A 16,284-nucleotide genomic window follows, 5' to 3' on the forward strand; every position below is an offset into this window, starting at 1 on the left:
GCTTTGATTATATTATGACCCCTTAGACTCCTATATATAGAAAGGAGGTCTTTTCATTTGTATCATCCAAGAATTGTTCATTTGTGTAATGTAAAGGAGGTTGCCCCCCTCGAAGAGGCTGATTTCTAAGGCGTTGATCTATCTTTTCTATCCTTTTGTGAGATGGTTTCATAACAATGTAGGATAGTAAACCAGTGAAGGTTCCTATTCCTGTAGGTGTAAATTTATCTACTAAATAGTGTCCCAGGGTAGAAGAAGAGGAAGAGGACATGTCTCGTGTTCCGTATGCAAGTGTAGTTGGTAGCCTGATGTATGTGATGGTTTGTACTAGACCAGACATTGCACATGCAGTGGGAGTATTGAGCAGGTTTATGTCAAAACTAGGGAAGGAGCATTGGACAATAGTGAAGTGGGTTTACAGGTATTTGTGTGGCACTAGTGATTATGGTTTATGCTACCAAGGAAGACCAGGATTGGACAAAGTTTTGGATATCCGTGGCTTTGTTGATGTAGATTGGGCTAGAGATATGGATCAGAGAAGATTTATAAGTGGGTATGTGTTTAACATATTTGGAGGTGCAGTCAGTTGGATGAGTAAGAAACAATCTATAGTGGCACTATCAACTACAGAGGTAGAATACATGGTATCCACTCATGCAAGAAAGGAAGCAGTTTGGTTGCAGAGATTGTGTTCAAGTATGGGGTTAGTACAAGGAGCTATAAGGATAGATTGTGACAACCAAAGTGCAATTTTCTTGGCAAAGAACGCTGCTTACCATTCAAAGACAAAGCACATTGATGTTCAGTATCACTTTGTGAGGGATATGATAGAAGCAAAAAGGTGTTTCTGGTAAAGGTGGACACTATAAAGAATATTGCAGATGCATTGAAAAAAATTGTGAGCTCTGAGAAGTTCTCTTGGTGTAGAGAAACAATGGATGTTGCAGGGATGGATAAATAACTAAGCTCTCTGTGGAAATAACACAACAAGTGGGAGATTGTTGGGTTGTGTTATATTCCTTCCACCAGCAGCCTCAATAGTGAAACCGGGGGGGCAGAGCCCCCCCTTTGTTGTGCCGATGCGCAATGGGGGGGTTACAGGGGGTTTGAGGGGGGCGGTAGCCCCCCTCTACAGGGTCCGGGGTAGCGCCCCAGGAATTTTTTTTTTGGACCCTATATTAGGTGGGAAAACCTACCTATGGTTTTGTGCATGGTTTTCGCACATGGTTTTCGGTGCGATGGTTTTCGGTCCATGGTATTTTGTAGATCCGGTCAAGGGAACTATGGTTATGTTCTAATCTAGGGTTAATGGAATGGGGTTAATGGATGTTTCAGCATGCATATATATGTATTGTAACATTGAAAGGAATATAATGAAAAATCAATTCGGTAGTATCGGTTTTGGGATCCAGGGGAAAATCTTGTGTATATTTGTTTTATGTGTTATGCTCTTGCCTTTGTTTATTTTTTGTTTTTAGAATTCGTATGCAGGTAATTTTCTATTCGGGGTTAAAACCTACATGACCAATATGATGTGTAGTCAAAATACTTCATCCATGGTGAGGTCAATTGGTTTAACCACCCCTTAATTCGAACCCACAAATTCGAACCACATCCACCTTATGACCATTACATTGACACCCAATGTTTGGGTAAGGGGGCATCCATTCTTGAGAGTCCAAGAGAAGCAATTATCCCCAACCCTCCTAGTGCATTTGGTAGTTTCGACTCTAGTACCATTATTTTTCCCCATTTAGAATAACCTCTAGAGTCTCATATCACTTCAGATCACTCTTGGGATGATCCACTTATTTATCCCTTCATCTCACCTCAACAACCCAGTCCCTTAGACATTGTTGTTGTTCAACCACCATGTTTTCTAGGTGAGCATCAATTCAATATATCCAAAACGACTCTTTGGTATAGTGACACCATATATGTGAACCCAAAAATTCAGTACATTTGACTCATATATGCAGTTCCAGATGAGATTGGTAATCCCCCATTTCCTTTCTCTAATTGTATCTATCCATTCTTCCCACAAGAAGACAACCATAGACATAAACAAATGGCGAACCATATCATCAAAATGTGTTTGGAGTCCATTACTCTAAATACATATAGTATGTCCAGTGCACGTTGGGGGGGCATATATGCCCCTATATCTCCTCATGATCCTTTGCAGGATCTTGTGCAAGTAGGACCAAGTTCTTCAATCCATTCTTTAAGCATATAAAGCATAATGACATTCCACAAACTCATCCCTCTAGGGGGCATCATTCCCACCTGACTAGTCCCCGCCATCATCATATGCTATGGGGAAGTATCCCATGCTTGGGGGAATAATGGCCCCTGACTACATTCTCACTTGATTAACATAAGTCTTGACCTAGACCCCAATGATCTAGGTATGATAGATTATCCTTTAATTCCTTGGATAATTTTTCCTACCGGCCTCTCTGACGAGCCATATACACATCACATATTGTAGACGGTGGATACTATATTTTCAAACATTCTATTCTATGTGATGCCAAATTCACCATTCAGTCCCCATGTTTGACTTGGTGGGATGGGAAGATACTAGACCTTTTCTAGTAGTTCATTCTTGTATACCTTTCTTACCTTGATTCTTCATTAGGAACCATTTTTGCAAGAAGCATTAAGGCCATTTTTAGACAAGTGAGGCCACCTACCTGAAAGTCGTAGATCCAAATTCCAATGCTCAGTTTGTCCACTATGATCTCCAAAATATTTAGGGCCTTGTACTCCTCTACAAATTCTCCAACAACTCACTACGCAAATGAATTGGATTTGGGGGCAAAACACCCTTTTATAGGAAAACACTATTTTTCATTACGACCAAACCATAGCTCTGTTTGATGAACCATCAACATTGTTGGAAATATCTCATCGAGTTCTATAATGGGTCTCCATTACTTTTGGTAATTTGACACTTCACCAGGAAGCCATTTTTTGCATGAGGTCTCACTTTGCCCCCTATTAAAATCAAATTTATTCATTTGAGCCACCCATACTTTGGTACTACTTTACCTTTGCACTGGTTGGCGAACATGTCAATTTTCGTCATGAGTGACCATCATTTACTCATGTTTTTATGGTCCCCTCTGGGCCTCCCCCACATGGCAGCATCATCGAGTCACCCTTGTTCAGAGCATCTGAGATGAGTCACCCTTATATCTATGGAGTCAGTAATGAGCCCCCTTGATTATAGTTTAAGTGTTCCATACATATTTGTGTCGCATCCATCCCATTATATTCATATTTTGCCTCGAGCTCTACTGCTTTGTATTTTCCAAGCCCCCATTTCAGTCATTGACCATCCCCTTCGAAATTGAGTCAGTCGATGCCAGGTCAACCATACCTGTTATGCTTTGACAAGGGAAGTCCTTAATCCGTCACTCATCTTGTTTCATTCCATCATCGTCCCTAGTGTTAGTTCATCAATCACTCTACTATAATATCTCGTGCCTTCATTAACGATTCCTTATTGCCTTAACTTTTACGGGCCCTCTTCTGTTGACCTCAACACATTTATTCCATAAGAGTGGTATGGAGGGCAGTATAACTTGGTTCCAACTTCCATCTTTGTTTGGTGCCTCTGATCAAGCAAAGGAATCATCATTTCCCTTTTAATTGGTTGTTTCTCACGTGCTCAACGCTAAATCATTATCGCACAATTGAGAATAATTCACTTGATGGCTTGGTGATGCATATGATTGTGCCAGTGATTACCGGGTGTGTGTGAGATGTTTCAGACCTCCTAAGGGGTTGGCCCTTCAGGTAGCCCCCCACATGACCAGATGATCACAGATGTTGATCCAACCTCAGATGTAGCTCCGCAGATGTGATGGGTTCAGTTTCAGCCGCTTGTAGCACCTACAACATGCATGTCTCCTTCAGATGGTCCATTCAGATCTTCAGATCCATTTCCTATTCAGCATGAATTATTTAGTTGCGACCCAAACCCCTTCCCTCCCCACCCTCCTACTATGTCAACTTGAGGGAAGTTATGTCTCATGTACTCATATGTTATTGTATTTAGTCCTGGTCTATTTTTTTGCAGGCACATTATGCATATGGGACCCATTGTATTATTTTCTGACCCATTGATGCTAGCATGTCATGTATCATGTACTTTGTAGCTCAATCCCACATCGCTGGGCACACCATTATTCTTTGTACTCATTTATTGTGATGGGTATGGGTATGCCTCCCCCGCCTCATTTGGAATCATGTACTCCAACATAAAATGATACTTCTATGAGTTTAGTAGATCTCGCCCCCTCCAATTTTTTCCTTCCTTGCATTCCTTCAGTTATCTCTATCTCTCTCTCTCTGAGTCCCCTTTTGTGTCTCGTGGAAGTGTAATCTAAAACATATTTTAGAGATACAATTTTCTCCTAACACTCTGTTGATGCCTCTAAAATCTCAACACCAACATTGGGGATAACCACCCGGTCCGGACCTTAGTACAACTCCTTTTCCGTTTGGTGTGGTGGTTCCGGCTAGATATTATGGGACCAATTTCTCATATAATGAATGGTTTGATGGATGATTGTTTTATAATGTATAATAAAGATGATAAGTGCTTTAACTTATAACTCAAAAATATACAAATATACTTATCTAACCTGGGTAATGTACTAACAATGCGATTTCTGATTATTTCTAATAGACAAATAATCATATAGATGAATTACTTATCGATAGAAAGATGCATTCATAGATAATGATTACTTTGTTTAAGAAATTAAACAAAGTAATTATTAATAAAACATATCGCATTCATAACAATTTATATCGCTGACATATATCTTTAAAGTATAACAATTCTAAATCTTCATAAATGACATGATAAAAATTATTTGAAAAACATACATACCTCAATAATAAAAACTTTTAAAAGGAATGCTTCATCACATAAGGAAACAAGACAAAAGAACAGTGATAAAAATACCGCATGCATTTGAGTCTTGCCACTGCAAATAACACTCCTATTCCACTTTCTTATTTGAGAAAACTTCCAGGAGATACAAAAGTGCAGGTCTTGAAAAAGTTTCTTCACAAAAATGTAGAACCTTGATCCACTACTGATAAAATATATTCAAAAGTACAAAAGTGCAACTTCTCAAGTCAAATTTTATACAAATTGAGGACCCTTTCTTAAAAGACATGAAAGGGTTTAAATAATAAAATAAAAGCTAACTGTCAATAAAAATTGCTTTGATCTGTTGAAACTGCAAACATGAAAATCTGGGATTTGATTTATTAAAATATTAGTGATATAGCCTTTTAATTGATTGATTGTATCTACTTCTCCTCTTGCACTCGCAGCTGACAATTTGAGAGCATTTGTTGAATTTCCGGAGGATGACTCAACCTAGAATGCAGTTGAGCTATGTACGTAGCATCTGAAAGTTCAGGAACCATGAGATTGACAACATCGGTAAGGCATTTGGTGGCCATCTCCTGACTGTGCGACTTTACTAGGAAAAACCAAAATGCATCCCAAGTCAAGTTTTGCACTTTGCCGATTTGTTCTTCTCTGTTGGCCAGATCTTGTTTCCATTGATCTTCTAGCGCTTTTGCTTTCGGGAGCTTTCCTGGAGAGCAATCAGAGATCAAGTTAGCTAGATATAAGCTGTCATTTACCAACTCAATCACATTGTTCATTGTAGCCCTGGCTCTGGAAGTAACTCTTTCGGCCTTTATTAACTGTGATTCCCACTTCGAAAACAAGATTTTTTTGTGTGATTCTTGGATTTTTGGTAGATTAGTAGCCATGCCTTCTTTTGAACTTTGCCAAGAGAGAAATTTTGTGACCTTGTCATTTGCGTTTTCAAATTCTAGTCTGGTGTCAACTTCCTATTCAATGAGTGATGCAGTGATAGTGCACAATGGGTCAACCAATGATATTTTATGGCAAATAATATTTAGTTGCCAAGATAAGGCTTTGGTCACTTCCAGGGCTTCTGTCTTGAATTCACCAACTTTTGGATAACCCTTGAATTTCTCTACCTGTAATTGTAGTTGTGCAATTTTTTCTTCTTTAGCCTTCTTTTCATGTTGAATTACCGATTGAAGCTTGCTGAGTTCTTGAGACAACTTTTGTTGTTTTTGGAGAGCCCGCTGATCGATCTTTTGTTTCTCCAGATTTAGATGTTCTTTTAGTTGCTCATTATGCTTTTTTTTCTCTGCTAGATGTTGCTCAAGCTGTCCGATCTTCTGCTATTCCAACGCTGTTTGCTCTTCAAGTTGGGTGATCCTTTTCCTTGATCAGTTGGATAACTTTGGAAGCCTTGTCCATTGTAGCAGCTTTATAGGCACCTGCATACTGAGACAACTTAGTTAAATCCTCAGAAGGGTTGACTTCTGAGTCTTTCCATACCACATTCATCAGTTCAGCTTGAGGAGTTGAGAATGTTCCTTGATCAATTTTCCTCCTTTTCCTTTGTATTTTGACCACATCCCTATGCTTTGGACTGTAAAATACATCTAGGTGTGGTATTTCCTCTACCTTCAATACAATCTCTTCCGAAGGACTCTCTGGAATTATTTCAATGTCCTACTGAGTGTTCACTCTGCCGACTGCCCCTTCAATTGTAGTACTAGTAACAACAGGCTCCTGTGTTGCGGACAATTTTGGGGTAACAATGTTTTGGGAGTCATTTGGTTCTTGATCATTTGATCAAATTGCTCCCATTCCTTGATTAAACTAGAATCAATATGCACATCAGTATCTAGGAGCTCGCTGGTCTTTTCATTTGTTTGCTCCTTTTCGAGACTCTTCTCCTTTTCAGGACTCTTCTCCTTTTCGGGACTCTTCTCCTTTTCAGGACTCTTCTCAGTAGTTTGTTCTTCACTGTGGCCTTCTTGCTGCACCATAGGGGTAGTGGCCAATAAATCCAGAGGTAGTGTTTGTAACCTCTGTGTCCTAAACTGCATAAACTTATCTATCCCCTCTGCTCCCAATTTGATCTTTGCTAGATGTTTTACTTGTGAAAATAACTCAGCCGAAGTGAACAAGTCATCATATTCATCTTTCTCATGTTCAAATTTGGCAAGTTTCACCTGAGTGGTAAAGTTGTAAGCCACTGCTTTTGGATCATACTGTCTCTTAGGGATGACTACTAACTTCAAAATTTTTATCTTCTCTGCTTCTTTCTCTGCATGTTTGAAATCATGCAGTGAGTAAGTACCACAGTGGAGGGGAAATGAAGGCCACATTTGTTTCTTGGACTTATTGAGGTTCCTGGACATTCCTGTTTCTGTTATCTGGTAAGCTATTTCTCTAGCTAATAGCTTATCAGGAATGTACAAGGGGAGAACATGTGGATCTATGGTGCTTCCAAAAATTCTAACGTAGGTGAAATTTTCTTCACCGAACCAACTGCCGATTGATGTTAGGTCAATGTTGGCCTCATCAGATAACCGTGGAGCAGGTTTGTTGAATATAGCCTGATGAACGGGTAAAACAAAACCATGGCAAATTCTATATATATGATCTTTGTAATGGGCCTTCCAAAAATACTTAAGATAAATGTGAATAGGAGTTGAGTCTTGAGGAGTCCATTTCCAACCTAGAATGGGGTAATCAAAATTGAAGCAGATGGTATCCATGATGTAGGTGCTCATATAGAATGGGGGTATTATCCGGATAGTTACATACCTATTTCTTCTATAATCAAGGATTTTTTTGGCCATTTTATCTGATAAAATGGTCGCCTAATCCATGATATAAGAGTTAATTGTTGCTTCCATTAAAGGCACCATTTCTATAGAAAACCTAGCTAACTCAGAGACTCTAAAGAGTCTACATATCATAGCACCAACATAGCAATAGGGAGATCTAAGGAGTCGATGGAGTGCATACCAGAGGATTCATGCTTATGCTTGTTTTAGAAATGTCTCCATTGCTTGATAGGGCCCGACTCTACATCGTTCCCCTTGGTGAAAGATTCTAAAAATGTTTTGCTGTAATGTTTCTGGGGGTCCAACAAATGATACATATTCTTGACATCTTCTGCCCTGAATTACCCGAACATCCTTCCATTAGCTGTATAGAATGCTCTGTCGGTTATGTTGATACTCTCTATTACCCATCTCACCAGGTCATTGTATGGTAACACTTTTGCACCGGCTTCTATTCTGTGGAGGAAGGAGCTGGCTAAATCGTAAATAGTAATTTCTTATTTATCAGTTGAATCAGCCATTCCTCCTTCTTCTTCAATTTCACTTGGATCCTCGGCTTCGAGTAGATTATATATGCTCTCCCATGAAGTCTTGCCAAGGCCTGAACAGGTAGTATCAACTATCAGTACCAACTTTGCTGGTTCATCTTTTGATATGACGGGGACCTTTGCTTTCCGAACTATCTTAGACATTTTTGCTGGAATGATAATTTCATATTCGCTCTGCAAAATGAAACAGAAGGACGTAACAGTGGAAGACCTTGTTCAAAGATAATACATAGCGCACAAGACTAACAACAATTAAGCGTAATAGATGCTACGGATCTATGATATATTAAGCCACCATAGATGAAATACTTGAAGGACTCAACCGTGAAACTTTAATGTCGTGATGATATGTCGCATCACAAATTTATATCGGTCCTTTTTAGAAGGGGTATCGTGACTTCCCGATTGGCGATTAGCGATAATCGCATATCGCAGATTGGGAGTTACAAGTGCCATGCTTAAATGGTTCCTTTTCATGGTTGCAATTGCGATCAATGGTGAGATGGCATGGGGAGGCGGCATGCTTTAAGTTGATAAATCATTTAAATTTTCTTTATAGTTGACTTATAACTTTAAACCACATAAATATTTCATGTTTTACCTTTATCAAAAGCGTGTTATATGATAATGAAATCGCATTGGAATATTTCAAGGAGCTTTTTGGGAGGTGTCTTATGATTTAAGCGATGTGCGATTTGCGATTGGCTTATCGCATCGGAGGTTTTCTATGGAACACTTGGGACAGTTTCTTGATGAGTAGCGATATGCGATTTCCGATAGAGTTATAGCATCAGTGAATATCAATGGAACACTTTAAGTCCACTATTGATATAAAGAATGTGTGCGATGCGACATATTCCCTTTATAATTGTTTTCCTTTGATAAAGCTTGATGATAAGGTTTTATTATAATTCAAATCGGATCAGACCTTATCAAGAGGATTTTCATGGGTTTGATAGATTTTCAAATTGTGATTTAACCTATCTTAAAAGAAAATCTTATATGACCTATTATAAAAATTTATTTTCAAACGTTTCATTCATTTTATTTGTATTCAAAAGGGTACCCATTTCTTATTAAAGTTTTATATGAAAATTTTTGAAATGGGGAGGGTTGTTGTATAGCACAACAATTGGTGATTCATTGGGAGAAACAATTATCTTTGAAAAATAATGCAATATCTAAACTTTCTTAGTTTGGAAACAATTGAGGATTTAAAAAACCATCTAAGAATGGCTAACCAAAAATTAACTCTGAATAAAATAACAATTTTTTGCAATTTCTTTTACAATCCCTTAAAAATAAAAACATTTTTGGTTTCTTCAAGCTTTGATTGGTTGATAAAGATAAAGTAGGGGGCTCTTCCAACTTAGCTTTTAAATTTACTCTTTTGTCACAGGTAGTGCCTCTGCTGCCAGCAAACATCTATAGTCTCGACAGGGTTACCTTTTGACCATCAGTCATTCATTGTCCCATCCATCTAAGAGTATAACTTTTGAAAGATAAATCCATAAAGATATGTTTACATATATATTTTTTGATTTTATATTCTTTTAATTTTTTAAGATAAAAAGCCATTGTCTTGGTTTGGGAGCCAGCTAATGACAATGCCATTCACTGGTTATAATTGAATTGAACAAGCTAGCTCATGATGAGACCCATTGTCTTATGATTATAAGCCATTACCCTGTTTTGATATGCAGTATTGGTAATGTCAGTTTAATTAGTTCCCTATGATCATGGTAAGCAGGCTCATGATGAGACCTCTTATCTTTTATATCAAACATATTTTAGAATTACACTCTGAAAAATCATAAACTTAGTGGATGGGGTGAATGACTTTCTCCTTAAGAGTTTATGGATGACAATTTTAGAGTTATGGATGCTAAGCTTGGAAAAGTCTTTACTTTTTATGAATAACCTCTCTTAACTTTATAAAACTTAGAATGATTTACAATATTTTCAAGGTTTTGGAAGATTTTACAAACTTTAAAGAAGTTCTCAGAGTTTCATGTTTTATTCAACTTTCCAAAACTGTAATCATATCTTTAAAAGTTTCCACCTACTGAAAGCAAGTATTCAAAATATTCTCTCAAAGATGTTTTCAGTAGTAAAAGGCCAATGGAAGACTATTTACAACGTTATTTTCTAAAACAAACAAACTTGCATAAAGAATATATACAGGTAAGAAGGGGTTACCTTCTTAAGAAAATAATTTCTTTAAGATAAGCCCATTCATAGGAAGAGAATCTCTCTTTCCCAACAAATCTTGCAGTATGAATGTTGATGAGACTACCTTTTCAATGATTTGAAATGGTCCAAACCACATATTTTGAAATTTGGTATGTTCACCTTTGTCTTCATGTGCTTTGTCCCATTTCAACACGAGATCACGAATTTGTAATGTTTTTGCGCCATTAGAACTTGCATCAAAATAAAATTTAATGACCTGTTGATGTTTAGCATGAATGATTTTGGCCTTTTCTCTTTCTTTATCTAATTTAAGGATTTGATCAAATCTTAATTGAATAGAGGAAGAAGGATTTTCTTCAATAAATTGTACTAGGGCTAGAGCTGGGAATGCTAAGTTTGAAGGTATTACAAATTCTTTCCCATACACTAATTTAAAAGGATAAGTACCTATTGAGACCTTCTGAGTTATGTGATCTACCCATAATGAAAATATTAAAGATTTATGCCAATTCTTTTGATTTTGATTAACAATGCTTTTGATAATCTTAATGAGATTCTTATTAGTTGACTCTGCCAAACCATTACCTTGAGGATACTAATTTGCAGAATATTTTAATTTAAAACCTCTCTTAAGAGTAAATTCAACTATACTACTCCCAGAAAAATAAGATGCATTGTAAAAAATAAGAGCATTAGGTACACCAAACCTGGTAATGATGAATTGATCAATGAATTCAATGATTGCATCAGAATTGACTACCTTTAATGGAATTGCTTCTGCCCACTTTGTGAAGTAATACGTGGTTGTAAGGATGTATCTGTGTTTCTTGGAAGAATGTGGAACAATCTCTCGTATGATATCAAGCCCCCACTGTTCAAATGGTTGCTCAATGTTTACTAGTTGTAAAGGAAAGGCTGGTTTCGTTTGTCTCCCACTAGAAGTTTGGCATATCTTGCATTTCCTGACATAATCATGGGCATCTTTAAACAAAGTGGGCCAATAACATCCAGCATGTATGATTTTGTGAGCTTCTTCGAAGAATAAATTTGTCTCGAACACTGGTTGCAATAATCCCTCCAAAAATTCATCTAGTCTTGGTAAAACCTCTAAGGTACATGGTGTCCAGTCTACCGTAGTAGATAAGACATCTAAAGGTAAAAATAAGGGCAAATGTAAGGCCAAATTCAATGCCCAAAAGCAGGACCCTTTGAAATCTTCTACTGATGATGCTTCTCGAAGAAAGCTGAAATATCCTTGCCTCATTTGTGAGGAGGATCATTACACAAAGGATTGTCCTTGACGAACTGAAGTTAGTCGCTTGATGAAATGGACTCCAACTATCTTAAAAGAACCCTTTCCATCATAGCAGACCTAGTTGGTAGACCAACCTTGGTCTTCTGCTTCCTTAGGTTCCTAAGTGTTCATGATGCAAGGTTCATCACCTATCTCGATCACTACTCGAACTAAGGACTATCAAGCCACGTCTACGAAGATGATGGAGAAAGAAGCCACTAATACCACTTCTACTTGTACTTCGTCCAGTTCTGGTCTACTCCATATCGAGCGCCCTAACAGTGAGTCTGTCATCCGACCACCTCCCAAGGGTGTTCTTCGAAAGTCATCTTTTAATCTAAATGCTAGAGCTGTGCAACATTACAATATTGTTGAGGATTTAGCTCAGGCACCTTCGACGATGTCTGCCTTGGAGGTTATTCAATCCTGTCTAATGCAACAAAAGTCACTAGTCTGCTATAGGTGCCATCGATCCTTCTGATTCGAGTCTGATTACTTTCGATCTAGAGAATCATGTGCCTTATCTTCCTCATCCGATTGCATTTCTCATACTAGTCCTTATCAAAGGAAAGATGATCCATAAAACAGTTATTGATGAAGATGCATCTACCTGCATCATGTCAGTTTCATGTTGGAAAGCCATTAGCTCTCCTCCTCTTAACCAATCTCCGAACACCTTGGAAGCCTTTGATGGCAGAGGTTCACAACCATATGGTATTCTCATGAACTTGTCGATTATGTTAGAAATAAATACTATTGAATTAGAATTAGAAGTTGTAGATGCTAATCTCAACTACAACCTTCTTCTCGGGCGAAGATGGACTCACGTAATGTTTTGTGTGGTGTCTTATTTGTTCCGCGTACTTCATTTTCTTCATGAAGGAAAAATTGTCACGGTGGATCAACTATCCTTCTTTTCTTCTGGTTCATTGAACAACAACGTTCCTTACGTGGGAAATACTGAGATTCCTTACGAGAGTGTGGGAGCAAGTCTCTTCAAAGACTCTACTTTAATGGGTACCTTTTCTCTCCCACCTCTGAATGTTCATATAGTCAACATGATCTCGGGCTCTACGGATCCTTGGATTATCCCTACTGACGATCAAATTGACTCATTTGGAGATGCTATGCCTTTAAGTCCATTGGTGATAAATTATCAATAAATAGTCTTAGCTTCGATGGCCACTTAAAAAAGTCATATTGTCTTCAGTATGAACCTGGACACTTACGTGCCATCTCCCTGGCTTGGTTCTTCATATTTTCTGGATCCTTTTAATGAGACATTCCCACCGATGAGAGTATCGTTGAGGTCATGTCTCTGGATGAAATTCTATGGAATGGTCTACATCATCATTCTTATTTTATTCCTAGACTCGATGAGGTGCCTTCCTGTCTTGAAGCGTTTGTTTCTCATTCTCCTACACCTCCACTTCAGATACCTGTCCTGGTTCATGAAGTCTTGTTGGAGGGTAATATGGGGAGCATCATTGAAACCCTATCTATTGACATTTCAGTTTACCCTGACATTGTCAAGATCTTTCAACTGGGGGCACCTTTTTCTCGTCATGAGATCAAGCTTTCCATGCCTCCTTTCATGAGAATTTTTCACCAAGTCTCTAACATTTACCCATTATCGCAATGGGGTTTTCATTTATGACTCGTAACCCTCACTCACCCGAGGGGCATGGGGGAAGAGCCTTTTATGAGTTTTACTCTATTGTTTGGCTGATTCGATGCTTACACATCATGTCAACAGTGAAACTCTGGTTTTATTCTCTGTTGATTGATTACCTGTGTCTGAAAATGGACTCCATCTAAACTTTTACGCGATGTCATTCACGTAATAACTTTTGTACATTAGTGTGCATTTTTTTATTTTTGGTGTGTTTGTTTGCTTTGCAGACATATGTTTTTCTGCTTACCCCGTGTTCCACTTGGTTTGTAGATGTCATCAAGTCATTACGTTGGTTTTGCTGATGGTGCTTGTCGTAGCACACAAAACCTCTCTTCTGTAGCATGGGTACTCTATGACCCTAATGGTGAGCTGATTAACTTACAAGGTATCTACCTTGGTTGAACAACCAATAATATTATTGAATATAGTGCATTTATTGAACTCTTGTCAGAAGCAGTTTCTCTTGGAATTAGGGATTTAGTTTTCAAGTTGGATTCGCAGCTCGTTGTGTTACAATTAAACAATCATTACTCAATGATAAATCCACAAATATTGCATATGTATCTACGTGTTATATTTCTGGAAAGAAATTTTGATTACATTACATATCAACATATTCCACGTAATTTAAATACATTAACCGATGCATTAGCAAATTTTGTTCTTGATAGGCATTTGCATCATTTATAAAACTGAATCATGTTATGAACACATAAGTAGAAATAAAACATATATATATATATATATATATATATATATATATATATATATATCGCGTCTGTCGGAGTGTTTACATCAAAATGTCAAAAAATAGAGTGTTCTGGGACACTTGCCTTTCAAATCCTACAAAATGTGTAAAAGACTAGATAAAATATCAAACTGCACGGTGCTCATGATAGCACGAGACACCCTGATCAGTCAGCCTAGCAGCCGATGTAGTTTCGCAGAGACTCCACAGTGTGTCTCTGCCAACACAGTGGAACATCATCGATAGTTGCATAATCTAGAACCCCTCAAGTTATTGCCTCCAGATTGTGCTCCATCTCAGCCAAGGGGTCAGCCCCTTTCTAATATTCCGCACCCACTATCAGATGATCAGATCGTTGTGCTATTAGTGACATGTCTGGTGGTCTCTCTGGTCCCACATCTGCACATTTATCATAATTTGAGTATGAGTTTACACTTTTATAAAAAACATAAAACTTGAAAAAATCCAAAAAAAACAAGTTTTTACCTGCGTCGGTCCACTGTTCGCCTGGTGGCATAGGTAGATTTGGATCCCACCTAAAATCTATGCCAGCATAAGTATAGTCATCTACCACGAGTAGTTGGTGTTCAAGCTAAGCAAAGAATTGTGGTGGATAATGCATATTTTGACCCATGCCTCCTCGAGTCATGAGCTGGCTCCATCTCAAGAGTCTCGGATCTCGGGGGACAGGATGTGGTACTTCTACCCACTGATACCAGAAGAGTGGCACTTGCTCCAAAAATAAGGTCACTAGTATAAAACTAAACCCAAATTGCTTCAGGTTTCCATGCTTACCCTTGGTCAGTTGTCGCTTCATGTTTTCCAAAAGGCCTCCACACCAGTTGAAGACGATGGGGGTCAAACATGCGATAGCATATTGGAACTGAGACTTTGAAGCCTCATGCAAGGCTTGCGTGCCAAATACACATGCCATGGTGAACAAATTTTTTATCAAGACGAGGTTGTTAGTGATTGTTGCTATCTTCACCTTACCTCCGTTGGTTATTTCGACACTAGGACAATATCTCTGGACTAGACTCCTTGTGCTCTCGCCTCCTGGGTAAGACCCAAAGAGTTGAACTTCTTCTCCTCGATGGGATAATCCCGTGATGAAATAGATGTCCATCTCCTCAAGTTCCAGTTCTTTCCCTTTTATGAATAAGATCTTTCAATCTACATCCCAAAGGCTGATCAGATAAGGCAGTAATTCCACCTGAGCCCTCAACCCTGTGGTCTAGAAGAATTTTAGCAGTCCACAATCCCTCAGAGTATTTATGCATGTAGGGTCTTGAGCTACTTGATGATCTTCAGCCTCATGGCCTCTTTATTTCCACTCCAAGACCATATTCTCCGGAAAAACAAAATTTAGCACTTATTAATGCCTTTTCCATGGATTAAAAAAAAATCAAATTTTTCTTAAAATAGAGTTTTATATCTCAAAAAATCGCCCTCGGTGCCATCGCGCCTATTTTTACAAACAGTGTGCGAGACTTTAGGCTTAAGTGCGACCATCATGGGTACAATGACCATACCCGCGATGGTCGTTTGCGCCCTAAATTTTTTAAATCCTCCTTTCCAACATAAAAATCACCGTTTAAAATGCATAAAAGTAATAAAATGCAAGAACAAGGATGAGGCTCTTACCTATTGCAAACAGTTCGTGAAATGGTACCTTGGATCTCTCGCAGCAGCCACTGGAAAATCAAGAGAATTAGGGCACAAAAAGCACTTTCATAGCTCAGTTTGGTAAAATGGTAAAAAATGAAATTATTTTTACCTATTTATAAGTTTTGAAAGTCATTTTGTCAAATATTTTTGTAATATTTTAATATTTTCTCTCGATATCAATGATGGGTGTGTTTCTTGTGCAGTTATAGGTGCCCTCAATATGAACAATGACCATTATTGATTGATTCTAGGAGTTTTATTTTATCTCTTTTTTTGACTTATTAAATAAACGAAAAAGGAACCCCCTTGGAGTCATCTTTGAGCTCTTTTCTGACTATCGAAATTTGAAAAGATTGCCGAGTAATTTTCGTTTTGAACTCATTAAAGTAAATGAATCGACGTCGCCTTAGTATAAATTTACCCCTTTTTCAGGTTGAGATTG

This window comes from Pinus tabuliformis, chromosome 7, assembly GCF_031772625.1.
Source record: "Pinus tabuliformis cultivar Carrire ecotype Pingquan chromosome 7, CPIR1, whole genome shotgun sequence".
NCBI lineage: Eukaryota > Viridiplantae > Streptophyta > Pinopsida > Pinales > Pinaceae > Pinus > Pinus tabuliformis.